Source organism: Orcinus orca, chromosome 2 (assembly GCF_937001465.1).
Source record: "Orcinus orca chromosome 2, mOrcOrc1.1, whole genome shotgun sequence".
Classification (NCBI taxonomy): domain Eukaryota; kingdom Metazoa; phylum Chordata; class Mammalia; order Artiodactyla; family Delphinidae; genus Orcinus; species Orcinus orca.
Window position 1 is genome coordinate 81376466 of NC_064560.1, and position 14272 is coordinate 81390737.

The 14272-nt window shown below is 42.8% G+C and overlaps 1 protein-coding gene across 1 annotated transcript in view; it reads left to right on the top strand.

The window, feature by feature from the left end:
* The window catches only part of LOC101281390 (OTU domain-containing protein 7A), a 387881-nt gene that overhangs the window by 299032 nt on the left and 74577 nt on the right, over nucleotides 1-14272 (top strand). The gene's annotated exons all lie outside the window — the stretch shown is intronic.

Genomic DNA, 14272 nt, shown 5'->3' on the forward strand with positions numbered 1-14272 from the left:
TTTCTCTGACATCCTGATGAGGATGAGATTCAGGGAGCAAACCAAAACTTGTCTTCTTTGGAATGCCTAAGGATAAAATAACTAGTTCCAAACAAATTCTGCAACAGATGTTGGTTCTTCCTGAGAAGCGCGGCCCCTTTCTCACTCATGATCATTTGCATTGTAAATCTTTGCACAGTCACACGTTCAGGGGGTTCTCAGACATGCATGTAGAGGATGCTACGCCCTTCCTCTCAGGCCCCTGTGCAACTCCCATGGGGGCACAAAATCCACACCGGTAAAGAGGGGACGGTGGTTAGTGGGGCCTTACTTGTGCTAGGCAACCTGGCGGTCAGGTCTCAGCGCAGGGCTCGGGGGCCTCACCCGTGGCGTGTTTGCTTTGACAACAGGATCTGCAATCCTGATAACTGTGTTGGATCAGATGTTGTGACCACGGAAAAATCATTTTCTCGGCTGCTGCACAGCTGCCAGAAGCCACCCAGAGACCGACACCCACACCTGGCTCTGTCTTACCTCCAGGTCTTTTACTGATCGACACACATAAAACAGCCTCTCTACTTACCTGCAATCTTAAAGCCCTCCTTCTGGAGGCTGGTTATTTTAAAGATGACTCTTTGAGAGTAAATCAGATGAGATATTTTAAACCAAAGAGTCACTATTCATAGAGAAGGGAAAATTGGTATAGGTTAAGAAAGAAAAAATTTCATGAGCTAATTTCTCTTGAAGGGTACGGCAGCCGAGCCCTTGACAAAGTTCAGCCCCAAGCGTTGCCAGTAGCAATAATTGCTGCCTCATTTAAGCTGAGTCCTGGGACTTCCCTGGTGGTCCAGTGGTTAAGAATACGCCTTCCAATGAACGGGGCGCGGGTTCCATCCCTGGTGGGGGAACTAAGATCCCACATGCCACGGGGCAACTAAGCCCACGCACCACAACTACAGAGCCCATGCGCTCTGGAGCCCATGCACCACAGCTAGAGAGAAGCCCAGACGCCGCAACAAAAGATCCTGCATGCCTCAACTAAGACCTGATGCAGCCAAATAAATAAATAAATATTAAAAAAATTAAAAATAAAGCTCGAGTCCTGGTAAAGGGCATGGAGTCCACCGTGCCAGCCTTTTCCTCCAGCTTTGTCATGCTCAGCAAGAGCCCTTGCTCCTTTGGAAGGTCTCTTGTGTGTTTTTTTCCATAAATCACATATTAGTTTTTATCACTTACATGTGACCTTCCAGACCAGCATTTTCAAAGGGTGCTATTTTACCCTAACTATCCAATTTTGGAAAACACCTTTTACAAACCCAAACTTAAGGAGTTAAGATGCTACATTCACCCACAGTACCTTATTTCCGTCACGTGCCAAGAGGATAGAGAGAAGGGACAGCAGGGTGGCCCACCCGGGGATGCAGACAGCACCCCGTCAGTGCCGCAGGAGGCCTTGGGGAGGCCAACTGGTGCCCCGGCCTTCAGGAATGTGATCCTGGGCAGGGCGGGTCTGAACGTCAGGGTTCAACGAGGGCAGGAAGGTGAGGACTGGAAAATCACAGAGGGCAGAATACACGTTCATTCCTCTCCCCCCGCCACCACCACTGTCCATCAACTGCTCTGAACTCTTTAAGCAGTAGACCCGATCATCCTTCAGGCTCTTTCCGTGCCGGATCCTGGTGGAGATACTGGCTGAGGCCGGCGAGTCCCTCTCAGCCCCCCACCCCAGCTGAGTGAGGAGGCCAGGCGCTGGGAGGTGGCCCAGGCTGCGCCCCTTGGGCCCTGCTGTCACTCTCCGTGGGGCAGACAGAACTCCACCAAGGAACAGTAGGGAAAAAGCTGCTCGCTGTGGCCAGGTGTAACGTGTCCATTCCTCCGTCCAGTAATTAGTGCTCGGATCGCTGTGAATCAACCATTGATAATCAATATTATTTACTGTGTTCATGGGAGATGGAAATACAGATGTCAAAAAAATTTTAGAGAAAAATATCTACTTGTTCAAGACATAATTCAAGTTGTGTTTGGAAGGAAATGTAAACTCTGTCCTAGGGCCTCAGGGTGGGGGACGTCCCCCTTCCCGGGGGCTGGACGGGAACCCAGGGCTCATGTGGTCCAGAAAATGGGCCAAGGACTTCCCTGGTGGCACAGTGGTTAAGAATCCGCCTGCCAGTGCAGGGGACACGGGTTCGAGCCCTGGTCCGGGAATATCCCACATGTTGTGGAGCAACTAAGCCCGTGCACCACAACTACTGAGCCTGCACTCTAGAGCCCGCATGCCACAGCTACTGAGCCCACATGCTGCAACTACTGAAGCCCACGCGCCTAGAGCCTGTGCTCCTCGACAAGAGAAGCCACCACAATGAGAAGCCCGCGCACAGCAACGGAGAGTAGCCCCCACTCACCACAACTAGAGAAAGTACACATGCAACAACAAAGACCCAACACAGCCAAAAACAAAATAAAATAAACAAATTTTTAAAAAAGAAAGAAAATGGGCCAAGAAGATGGCCTGTGTTGCCTATGGTCCAGCTGTCCCTCCCAGGGACCCAGCTCCACTCCCTCGGAGCCCAGCGTAGGGTGGGTATCCAGAATGGTCCTCCAGCTCCCCAAGGCACGTGGGCAGCCCCACCTGTTTGAGGAGTCTGTGTATCGAGTAGTGAAGCTTCACCTCCCACAGAACCCACAGGAGAGGGAGTGCCATTCTCCTCGGGCCTTAAAACCCCGGAGGGCATGACATACTCCCACCCCATGACAGTCGGGGACAACAGGAGGGCCACATTTTCAGGACGTAAAACCACTGACCTCCTGAGAGAGGAAGGAAGATGAGACTGCAAGAAAGCATTTGTTTCTCAACCGGGTTATCCTGCTGCATTCACACGTAAGAAGACGCAGAGATCATGGGTCTCTCGGTTTGGAAAGTAACATCTGGCAGCCCTTTGGGACACCCCCACGGTGAGGATGAGATGGTGTGATGCTCCAGTGAGTTTGTGGATCCAAAGGCAGAGGCATGTCTGCATACAGCAGTTACTGCACACACGGGACACTGAAGTCTAGACGTCAGAAAGTGTGGGGACACCTCTGAGTTGTGGTGTTGAGTCTGTCTCCACGGGAGTAGAGTTGGATTGGAGCAAATCTGGCAGAGAAGCCCTAAGATGTGCAGGTTTTCATGTGAGTCAGCCCAAATCAGCTGAGAGGCCCCCTGGAGCCTCACTTCCTTCCATCTTAAAGTCGTAGGCAGGACAGCTGCCAAGACAGATTCAAAGGCAAGCTTGACCTGCGCTCCCACAGACACCCCATCCAGGTGCTGGGTGTCCCACCGCTGCGAACAACGCAGGTGAAATTGCTGCCCTCATGGATGTGAAGTTCTAGTGGGGAAGAAAGGTGATAAGGTAGGCCCTCAATATGGCGTGAGGCCACGAGGTAGGGGCTCTGAAGTGGAGGGAGGGAGCACGAGGCAGGGCTCTTGAGGGCAGGGAGGAATGGGCCATGGACACCGTCAAAGCCTTGGCACATTTAAGTAAGGCGGGACACGGGAGCGGATGGAGTGAGGGCTGGAGGGGTTGGAAAGGAAGGTGAGAGAATGGTAGCAGGGGCCAGGGAACACTCCTGAGCCTTGGGGTTCACAGTAAGGAGGCTGTGCAGCCCCGGAAGGGCTTTGAGAAGGGGTGGTGACATGTTTGGATTCACACTGACACGTCCTGGCTGCCGTGTTGAGAGTGGACTCTGTAGAGGAAAAAGGAGCAGGAACAGCGAGGCGGGCAGCTGCTGCGTTAGCCCAGCGCCATGGGGGCAGCAGTGGAGGTGATAAGAAGCAGCTAGATGTGAAGGCAGGATCTGTTTTGAGGAAAGACCTGCAGGTCTCGCTGATGGATTGGATGAGGCAATGGCAGAAAGAGAGGAGTCGAGCATGACCCTGAAAATGTTGCCTTTAGCACATGGGTAGATGGTGGTGCTGTGCAGAGATGCAGACCCTTGGAGGAGGGGCGGGGGATGGAGAAGCAAAGTCTGAGATCCTGGTGAGACTTGGAAAATTGCTGTCCAGTTGAAAATGTGGGTGTGGAGCTCAGGAACAGTCTGGGCTAAGGATGCAAATATGGGAGTTAGTGTGGGATGAAATCTGCAGGAGGGATATGCCCATCGTAGGGGCCTCCCACAGCACCCCTGACACAGCCCTGTGCACTGTTGGGTACCAGGTGGATGAGGGAGTCTGGAGCATGGGCAGAAACATAAGGGAGACAGACCAGGAGCAAATCATCACAGTCCCATTGGAGGAAATCTCAGAAGCACGTGCACAGCACAGTGATGCCCAGAGAAGGGAGGTCAGTGGCCCTGGGTGTGTGGGGTGGCTGCAGAAGGGCAGGGATATTAAAGGGAATCACAGGGTCATATTTAGGGCAAAAATGTGCTCATCTTTCTGCTAGAGAATTGTCCCATTGTTTTCTTTCATCTAAGTGTCTTCATGGGTGACAAGCAAAATGACATCTTTTCTTTTTTAGCATCTTCATTAGAGTATAATTGCTTTACAATGGTGCGTTAGTTTCTGCTGTACAGCAAAGTGAATCAGCTGTACGTTTACATATATCCCCATATCCCCTCCCTCTTGTGTCTCCCTCCCACCCTCCTTATCCCACCCCTCTAGGTGGTCACAAAGCACCGAGCTGATCTCCCTCTGCTATGTGGCTGCTTCCCACTAGCTATCTATTTTACATTTCGTAGTGTATATATGTCCATGCCACTCTCTCACTTTGTCCCAGCTTACCCTTCCCCCTCCCCGTGTCCTCAAGTCCATTCTCTATGTCTGTGTCTTTATTCCTGTCCTGCCCCTAGGTTCTTCAGAACCTTTTTCTTTCTTTTTTTAGATTCCATATATATGTGTTAGCATAGGGTATTTGTTTTTCTCTTTCTGACTTCCTTCACTCTGTATGACAGACTCTAGGTCCATCCACCTTACTACAAATAACTCAATTTCGTTTCTTTTTATGGCTGAGTAATATTCCATTGTATATATGTACCACATCTTCTTTATCCATTCATCTGTCAATGGACACTTAGGTTGCTTCCATGTCCTGGCTATTGTAAATAGTGCTGCAATGAACATTGTGATACATATGACATCTTATTTTAAACTATGCAGTAACCACCCAAATTAAGTGGTCCTGTTATCATGTTACTTGGAAAAGGCAGAATAAGTGATTAATGGCCCCTCACCACTATGTAATACTACAGCCTTCCCTTCGTGATGTTCATCTGATTTTCGTCTCTGCAGGAGCTCAAGATTTCTTTCTTGTTTTTTAACATTCACAGTATTCATTCCCATGTTTTTTTTTCTGTTCTTAAATGAAGTCATTGTGTGGGGAGATGTGAACTACCACCCTGTCCAAGCTTGGAGTAGGAACTTTGAACCATATTCTCAATCCCACTGCTCCTGCAAAAAATCCTTTATCTTGGGCATCCCATTCTGGATCCAGCTGGAGATGTTAGAATAGCACTGGGCCATTTTTGGTTCTCCAGAGGCTGGAAGGTGCTGGCATTTACCATAGCTGGGTGATCTTCCATAGTAGCCACAGCTGACTAACAGCCCCAGGAATGCTCTCAACTGGGTAAGAGTCTTAACTTCCAGGACCAAACTTAAATCAAACCACTAAAATCTTGCCTTCCTTCCCCTAGCCACATAACTAAGTCTTGTTGTGATTCAGTTATGTGAAAAGTGTGACTGAATATGTGGGCTGAATTGATATTTAGAAAATGATAAATTTCCCATAAGAAATGTGAATGAAAGGTAGCATGTCTAGGGAAGATGCCTTGTTGAAGATGGCATTAATTCTCAGATCACAAAAGGTTAATTCTAGGTGTAGGAGATTCCTTCTAGATGAAGGATGACTTCTAGTGTGCAAGATTACTTCGAGATGAAACATGCGGTGCTGGTGAATTCACACCACCGTGCTTCCCCTCCTGTGTCCAGAGTCCTGGGCAAGGTGGGGAAACAGCCCCCCTGGAGGAGGGGGCTTAGGGTCTGATGGGAGCAGATACTGTCTGGTTAAGCCTGGCTTCATGGGGTGCCCTATTTGACATATATGAGCAGTTAATTAGTGCTTAAGTTTTTGAAGATAATGAAGCGTCATCTGACACACATGCTGATTTCCAAGGCATCCTCTCCCTGACCTGGGAACACATTGGTGATCAACCCTGGGATATATTTTCTAGAAGGTGAGCGTGGTGGTGAAGAGGAGGGGCCTTAGAAGGAGAATTTGGGCAAGAACACTGTCTGAATTGTATCAAAGGGGCACCTTTTCAGGTGGCATTTCCACCCCAAAATGTACGTGCTTTCCCTGATTTCTCAGAAGCCCCAGGGAGAGCCTTGAATCCTTGTGGGGAGACAGCGCTAGTTACGTTAGTATCTCAGATCGTGAGGTGAACGGGAAGGAAAAGAAGAAATCTATGGTCTAGAGGATGAGAGTGAGATCAGATAAAGCGGCTTCTGTGAGTTAAGGGAGTGCGTTCCCTTCCCTCTGGGCAGGACAGCCCCATGCCTGGCCTCGTGTAATGGCGCTGTCTCCCTCAAGCTCAGGTCACACTTTCTCTCTGTCCTCCCACCAGCACACGGGAGGCCTGGGGGCCCCAGACCCCATCTCCCAGTGTGTATCAGCCACCCTGAGCCCAAGCCCGGCACAGAGATGCAGTTCTGCCAGAGGTAGACACACCTGCAGAGAGCCCGTGGAGTACATGATGCAGTACAGACATACAGCAACCTGGGGGCAAGGATTAAGCGTGCTTGGGGACACCACTGAAAAGAAGTACTCGTTCAAATCCCTGGAAGTGACTGGGGATGAGGTGGCCGGCAGTCCCTGCACCAAGGTCCCACATCTCCAGGACTGAGGGGCAGTGACAGAAAGTTGATGCTGCTAAGTATGCCCGGCATGTCGCTGGTGTGGGTCCCTAGAGGGAGGGTGCAAGTCTGGAGGGAGGAGAGATGGCTCAGAAGTGACAGGGGGAGCAGGGGCGCTCCTGGTCCCTGAGGGGTATGAGAGGTGAATCCATGTTGTTAAGTGTAATTATAGTTTATTTTTTCTCATAATTAATGTTGCAATGTACAGGCAGACCTCTGATTTTTTGGGTCTGGTTCCAGACCACCACAGTAAAGCAAATAATGCAACAAAGAAAGTCTCACAAATTTTTTGGTTTTCCAGTGTGTATAACAGTTATGTTTATACTATATCGTGCAACAGCACATTTAATAAACCAATGTACATACCTTAATTAAAAAATACTTTATTGCTAAAGAAATGCTAACCATCATCTGAGTCTTCGTGAGTCATAGTAGTAACATCAAAGATCACTGATCACTGTAATAATATAATAATAATGAAAAAGTTTGATATATTGTGAGAATTACCAAAATGTGACCCAGAGACACAGTTAGAGAAAATGCTGCTGGAATATGATGCTGACAGACTTGCTTGATGCAGGTTGCCACAAACCTTCAGTTTGTAAAAAGCTCACTAAAGCCAAGTGCAATAGAACAAGATGTGCCTATGTGCACATACTACAAATTATTTATCCATCATATTATGATGGACATTTGGTGTCACGGTCAGTCTGGGCTGCCATAATAAAACACCACAGACTGGGTGGCTTAAACAACAGAAATATATTTTCTATCAGTCCTGGAGGCTGGAAGTCCCAGGTCAAGGTGCCAACTGATCCTGTTTCTGGTGAGGGCTTTCCTCCCAGCTTGTATACAAGCACCTTCTTGTCTTCATGTGGTCTTTCCTGTGAAAGACCCTCGGGGGAGAAAGGGAGGCAGAATGAGCTCTCTGGTGCCTCTTACAAGGACATTGATCCTGTTCAGATCAGGGCCCCACCCTTCTGACCTCATTTAACGTTAATTACTCCCTTAGAGGCCCCATCTCCAAATATAGCCACACCAGGGTTAGGGCTTCAACATACGAATATGGGGGGATGCATTCAGTCCGTAACAGTTGGGTTGTTTCCAATTTTTGATTATTGTAAAGAGGGTCATTATGGAATTCTTGTACATGTTTTCAATGAACACATGAATATCTTTCTGAAGATACATACCTAGGAGTGGTATTGTTATGGAGTCCAAGCTTGTACTGCTCTCAGCACAATAGGCCAGTAAATCGAAAGATGAATTGTTGGGGCAAGGGATAACAACTTTATTTGGAAAGCCAGCTGCAAGGGATAAAAACTTTATTTGGAAAGCCAGCTAACCAAGAAGATGGTGGACTTGCGTCCCAAAAATCATCTTGCCTGAGTTAGAATTCAGGCTTCTTTTATACTAAAAGGGGAGGGAGTAAAGTCAAACACTTCCTGGTTCCCATCAGTCTCCGGAGGGGAGGTGTTAATTTCTTCCTCCAGCAGTTATTCACAGGTAGGACTGGTCAGGATGTTTCCTGTGAGCTAAACAGAGGTATTTTAGCTTAATGCTCATTACCTGGGAGGCAGGGTTCGCAGAGATGGGCCATTATGTATAATTTAAGCTTAGAGGAAACATCCCTTTAGTGATTCATTTGTAATAGAATACAAGTTTCTTCCCTATTACAATATTGCTGGATTATAGGATTTACATATATTCAGCTTTATAACAGTTTTTCAAATAGTTTTCTGAAGTGTGGATGTACCAATTCACTCTTCCACTGTTGAGGGTTCTGGATAGCCCACATTTTTTGTCTTTCCATTTTAGTCACTGTGTTGGAAGTGTGGTAGTCCCATAGTGGCTTTAATTTCTATTTTCTTATGGCTGATAAAGTTGAGTACCTTTTCATGTTACTGGCCATTTGAATATCCTCTTTTGTTGGGTGCCTTTTCAGGATTTTGCCCATTTTTACCTTTGTCTTTTTGATTGATTTGTGGGAATTCCTTACACATTCTGAATATGAGTCCTTTATCAGATGTGTATCACGGACTCCACCCACTCTATGGGCTGCCCTTTTACTCTCTGACTGATACACTTTAATGAACAGATGATCTTAATACTAAAGTAGTAAAATTTACCTTTTTTTTCTTTACTTTGAGAACTTTTATTTTGGTTTAAGAAATCTTTGCCTACCCCAGGTTTCTGAACATAAAAACTCCTGCCTTTCACATTTAAATCTACAACCCACCTAAAAATAAGTTTTATGTATTGTGTGACATGTGGTGAAAGTCCGTTTTCCCATATGTTTACACACCTGCCCTGGTACCATTGTTGAAACAATTCTTTCTCTATTATGCTGCAAGGTAAACTTTGACAATAAAGCAGGTGATTGTATATGTGTGGTCTGACTCAGACTTTATTTTGTTCCATTGGTGTTTCTGTCCTTGGAACAAAATGACCACAGTTTAAGTCTTACCATGCAGTGTAAGTGCTCCAGCTTTGTTTTTCTTCTTATGATTTGTCTTTGCTATTCACAGCCTTTGCATTTCTATATAAATTAATGTATATGAACTCTATGTAGAATAACTATATATTTAATATGGAACCTATGTAAGTTAATTACATATAAATTAATCTATAGATCAATTGAGAGAAAATTGATATCTCTGCAATGTTAAATCTCCTAGTCATGGTCATGGTATGTTCCTTAATTCTCTCATAAATATTTTTTAGTTTTCAAAGTAAAGGACTTGAATGTTATTCATTAGATTATCTCTATGCATTTTATGTATTTTTTTATTGTAAAACACATCTTTCAAATGCCAGCAACAGCTGAGATATAGAAATACAATTTCTTCTTATTTATTGATCTTGTATTCTGGAAACTTTCTAAATTTACTTATAAATTCTAGTAATTTGTAGAATCTTTTGGACTTTCTAGGTTCATGACCTATAAACCGCAAAGAATGATAGTTTTATTTTTTCCTTTCCAGTTGGTAGGGGGTGGTTCTTTTTGTCTTGTTGCATTGGGTAGACCCTCCAGGAAATTTTTGAATTGGAGAGTTAATAGCAGATACCCTTGGCTAGTTTCCAGTCTCAGAGTGAAATTTGTACTATTTCACCATTAAATATGATGTTAGCTGTAGCATTTTTGTAGATACTACATATCAGATTAAGGCAGTCACCTTCCATTCCTGGTTTGCTATGTTTTTATCATTCATAAATGATGTTGAAAGTTATCAAATGCTTTTTCTTCATCTGTTGAAGTGATCATATGATTTTCCTCCTTTTTTTCGTACACTGGTGGATTATATTGTTGATTTTCAAATGTTTACCCACTCGTACATTCCTGGAGTAAACCTCATTTAGTTATGATATCATGCCTTTTGTATATCATTAAATTTGATTTGCTAGTGTTTTGATTAGAATTTTGACATCGATGTTCATGAGAAACATTGATCTTTCATCTCCTGTAATGTTCTCATTATTTTTATGTTTTATTTTTTCTTTTGCATTTCAGATAAACAACTAATACTTTATTCTGGTATAAGTATTCCTTTTTTTAACATCTTTATTAGAGTATAATTGGTTTACAATGATGTGTTAGTTTCTGCTTTATAACAAAGTGAATCAGTTATACATATACGTATGTCCCCATATATCTTTCCTCTTGCATCTCCCTCCTTCCCACCCTCCCTATCCCACCCCTCTAGGTGGTCACAAAGCACCGAGCTGATCTCCCTCTGCTATGTGGCTGTTTCCCACTAGCTATCTGTTTTATATTTGGTAGTGTATATATGTCCATGCCACTCTCTCACTTTGTCCCAGCTTCCCCTTCCCCTTCCCCGTATCCTCAAGTCCATTCTCTAGTAGGTCTGCATCTTTATCCTGTCTTGCCCTTAGGTTCTTCTGACCTTTTTTTTTTTTTAGATTCCATATATATGTGTTAGCATAGGGTATTTGTTTTTCTCTTTCTCACTTACTTCACTCTGTATGACAGACTCCAGGTCCATCCACCTCACTACAAATAACTCAATTTCATTTCTTTTTATGACTGAATAATATTCCATTCTGTATATGTGCCACATCTTCTTTATCCATTCATCTGTCGATAGACACTTAGGGTGCTTCCATTTCCTGGCTATTGTAAATAGTGTTGCAATGAACATTGTGGTACATGACTCTTTTTGAATTATGGTTTTCTCAGGGTATATGCCCAGTACTGGGATTGCTGGGTCATATGGTACTTCTATTTTTAGTTTTTTAAGGAACCTCCATACTGTTCTCCATAGTGGTTGTATCAATTTACATTCCCACCAACAGTGCAAGAGGGTTCCCATTTCTCCACACCCATTCCAACGTTTATTGTTTGTAGATTTTTTGATGATGGCCATTCTGACCGGTGTGAGGTGATAACTCATTGCAGGTTTGATTTGCATTTCTCTAATGATTAGTAATGTTGAGTATCCTTCATGTATTTCTTGCCAATCTGTATATCTTCTTTGGAGAAATGTCTATTTAGGTCTTCTGCCCATTTTTGGATTGGGTTGTTTGTTTTTTTGATATTGAGCTGCATGAGCTGCTTGTAAATTTTGGAGATTAATCCTTTGTCAGTTGCTTCGTTTGCAAATATTTTCTCCCATTCTGAGAGTTCTCTTTTGTTTATAGTTTCCTTTGCTGTGCAAAAGCTTTTAAGTTTCATTAGATCCCATTTATTTTTCTTTGCATTTATATTTCTCAAGGACGTGGGTTAAAAAAGATCTTGCTGTGATTTATGTCATAGAGGGTTCTGCCTATATTTTCCTCTAAAAGTTTTATAGTGTTTGGCCTTACATTTAGGTTTTTAATCCATTTTGAGTTTATTTTTGTCTATGGTGTTAGGGAGTGTTCTAATTTCATTCTTTTACTTGTAGCTGTCCAGTTTTCTCAGCACCACCTATTGAAGAGGCTGTCTTTTCTCCATTGTATATTCTTGCCTCCTTTATCAAAAATAAAGTGACTATATGTGTGTGGATTTATCTCTGGATTTTCTATCCTGTTCCATTGATCTATATTTCTGTTTTTGTGCCAGTACCAAACTGTCTTGATTACAGTAGCTTTGTAGAATAGTCTGAAGTCAGGGAGCCTGATTCCTCCAGCTCCATTTTTCTTTCTCAACATGGCTTTGGCTATTTGGTGTCTTTTATGGTTCCATACAAATTGTGAAATTTTTTGTTCTAGTTCTGTGAAAAATGCCATTGATAGTTCGATAGGGATTGCATTGAATCTATAGATTGCTTGGGTAGTAGAGTCATTTTCACAATGTTGATTCTTCCAATCCAAAAACATGGTATATCTCTCTATCTGTTTGTATCATCTTTAACTTCTTTCATAAGTATCTTATAGTTTTCTCCATACAGGTCTTTTTTCTCCTTCAGTAGGTTTATTCCTAGGTATTTTATTCATTTTGTTGCAGTGCTAAATGGGAGTGTTTCCTTAATTTCTCTTTCAGAGTTTTCATCATTAGTGTATAGGAATACAAGGGATTTCTGTGCATTAATTTTGTATCCTGCTACTTTACCAAATTCATCAATTATCTCCAGTAGTTTTCTGGTAGCATCCTTAGGATTCTCTATGTATAGTATCATGTCATCTGCAAACAGTGACAGCTTTACTTCTTCTTTTCCGCTTTGGATTCATTTTATTTCTTTTTCTTCTCTGATGGCTGTGGCTAAAACTTCCAAAACTTTGTTGAATAATAGTTTTGAGAGTGGGCAACCTTGTCTTTTTCCTAATCTTAGAGGAAATGTTTTCTGTTTTTCACCATTGAGAACGATGTTAGCTGTGGGTTTGTCATATATGACCTTTATTATGTTGAGGTAAGTTCTCTCTATGCCTACTTTCTGCAGGGTTTTTATCATAAATGGTGTTGAATTTTGTTGAAAGTTTTTTCTACATCTGTTGAGATAATCATATGGTTTTTTTCCTTCAATTTGTTAATATGGTGTATCACATTGACTGATTTGCATATATTGAAGAATCCTTGCATTCCTGGGTTAAACCCCACTTGATCATGGTGTATGATTCTTTTAATGTGCTGTTGGATTCTGTTTGCTAGTATTTGTTGAGGATTTTTGCATCTATGTTCATCAGTGATACTGGCCTGTAGTTTTCTTTCTTTGTGACACCTTTGTCTGGTTTTGGTATCAGGGTGATGGTGGCCTCATAGAATGAGTTTGGGAGTATTCCTCCCCCTGCTATATTTTGGAAGAGTTTGAGAAGGTTTGGTGTTAGCTCTTCTCTAAATGTTTGATAGAATTTGCCTGTGAAGCCATCTGGTCCTGGGCTTTTGTTTTCTGGAAGATTTTTCATCACAGTCTCAATTTCAGTGCTTGTGATTGGTCTGTTTGTATTTTCTATTTCTTCCTGGTTCTGTCTCAGAAGGTTGTGCTTTCCTAAGAATTTGTCCATTTCTTCCAGGTTGTCCATTTTATTGGCATATAGTTGCTTGTAGTAATCTCTCATGATCCTTTGTATTTCTGCAGTGTCAGTTGCAACTTCTCCTTTTTCCTTTCTAGTTGTATTGATTTGAGTCTTCTCCCTTTTTCTCTTGATGAGTCTGGCTAATGGTTTATCAATTTTGTTTATCTTTTCAAAGAACCAGCTTTTAGTTTTATTGATCTTTGCTATTGTTTCCTTCATTTCTTTTTCATTTATTTCTGATCTGATCTTTATGATTTCTTTCCTTTTGCTACCTTTAGGGGTTTTTTTGTTCTTCTTTCTCTAATAGCTTTAGGTGTAAGGTTACGTTGTTTATTTGAGATGTTTCTTGTTTCTTTAGGTATAATTGTATTGCTATAAACTTCCCTCTTAGAACTGCTTTTGCTGCATCCCATAGGTTTTGGGTCATCATGTTTTCATTGTCATTTTTTTCTAGGTATTTTTTGATTTCCTCTTTGATTTCTTCACTGATCTCTTGGTTATTTAATAGTGTATTGTTTAGCCTCCCTGTGTTTGTATTTTTTACAGATTTTTTCCTGTAGTTGATATCTAGTCTCATAGCATTGTGGTCGGAAAAGATACTTGATATGATTTAAATTTTCTTAAATTTACTGGGGCTTGTTTTGTGACCCAAGATATGATCTATCCTGGAGAATGTTCTATGAGCAGTTGAGAAGAAAGTGTATTCTGTTGTTTTTGTATGGAATGTCCTATAAATATCAATTAAATCCATCTTGTTTAATGTATCATTGAAAGCTTGTGTTTCCTTATTTATTGTCATTTTGGATGATCTGTCCATTGGTGAAAATGGGGTGTTAAAGTCTCCTACTATGATTGTGTTACTGTTGATTTCCCCTTTTATTGCTGTTAGCATTTGCCTTATGTATTGAGGTGCTCCTGTGCTGGGTGCATAAATATTTACAATTGTTATGTCTT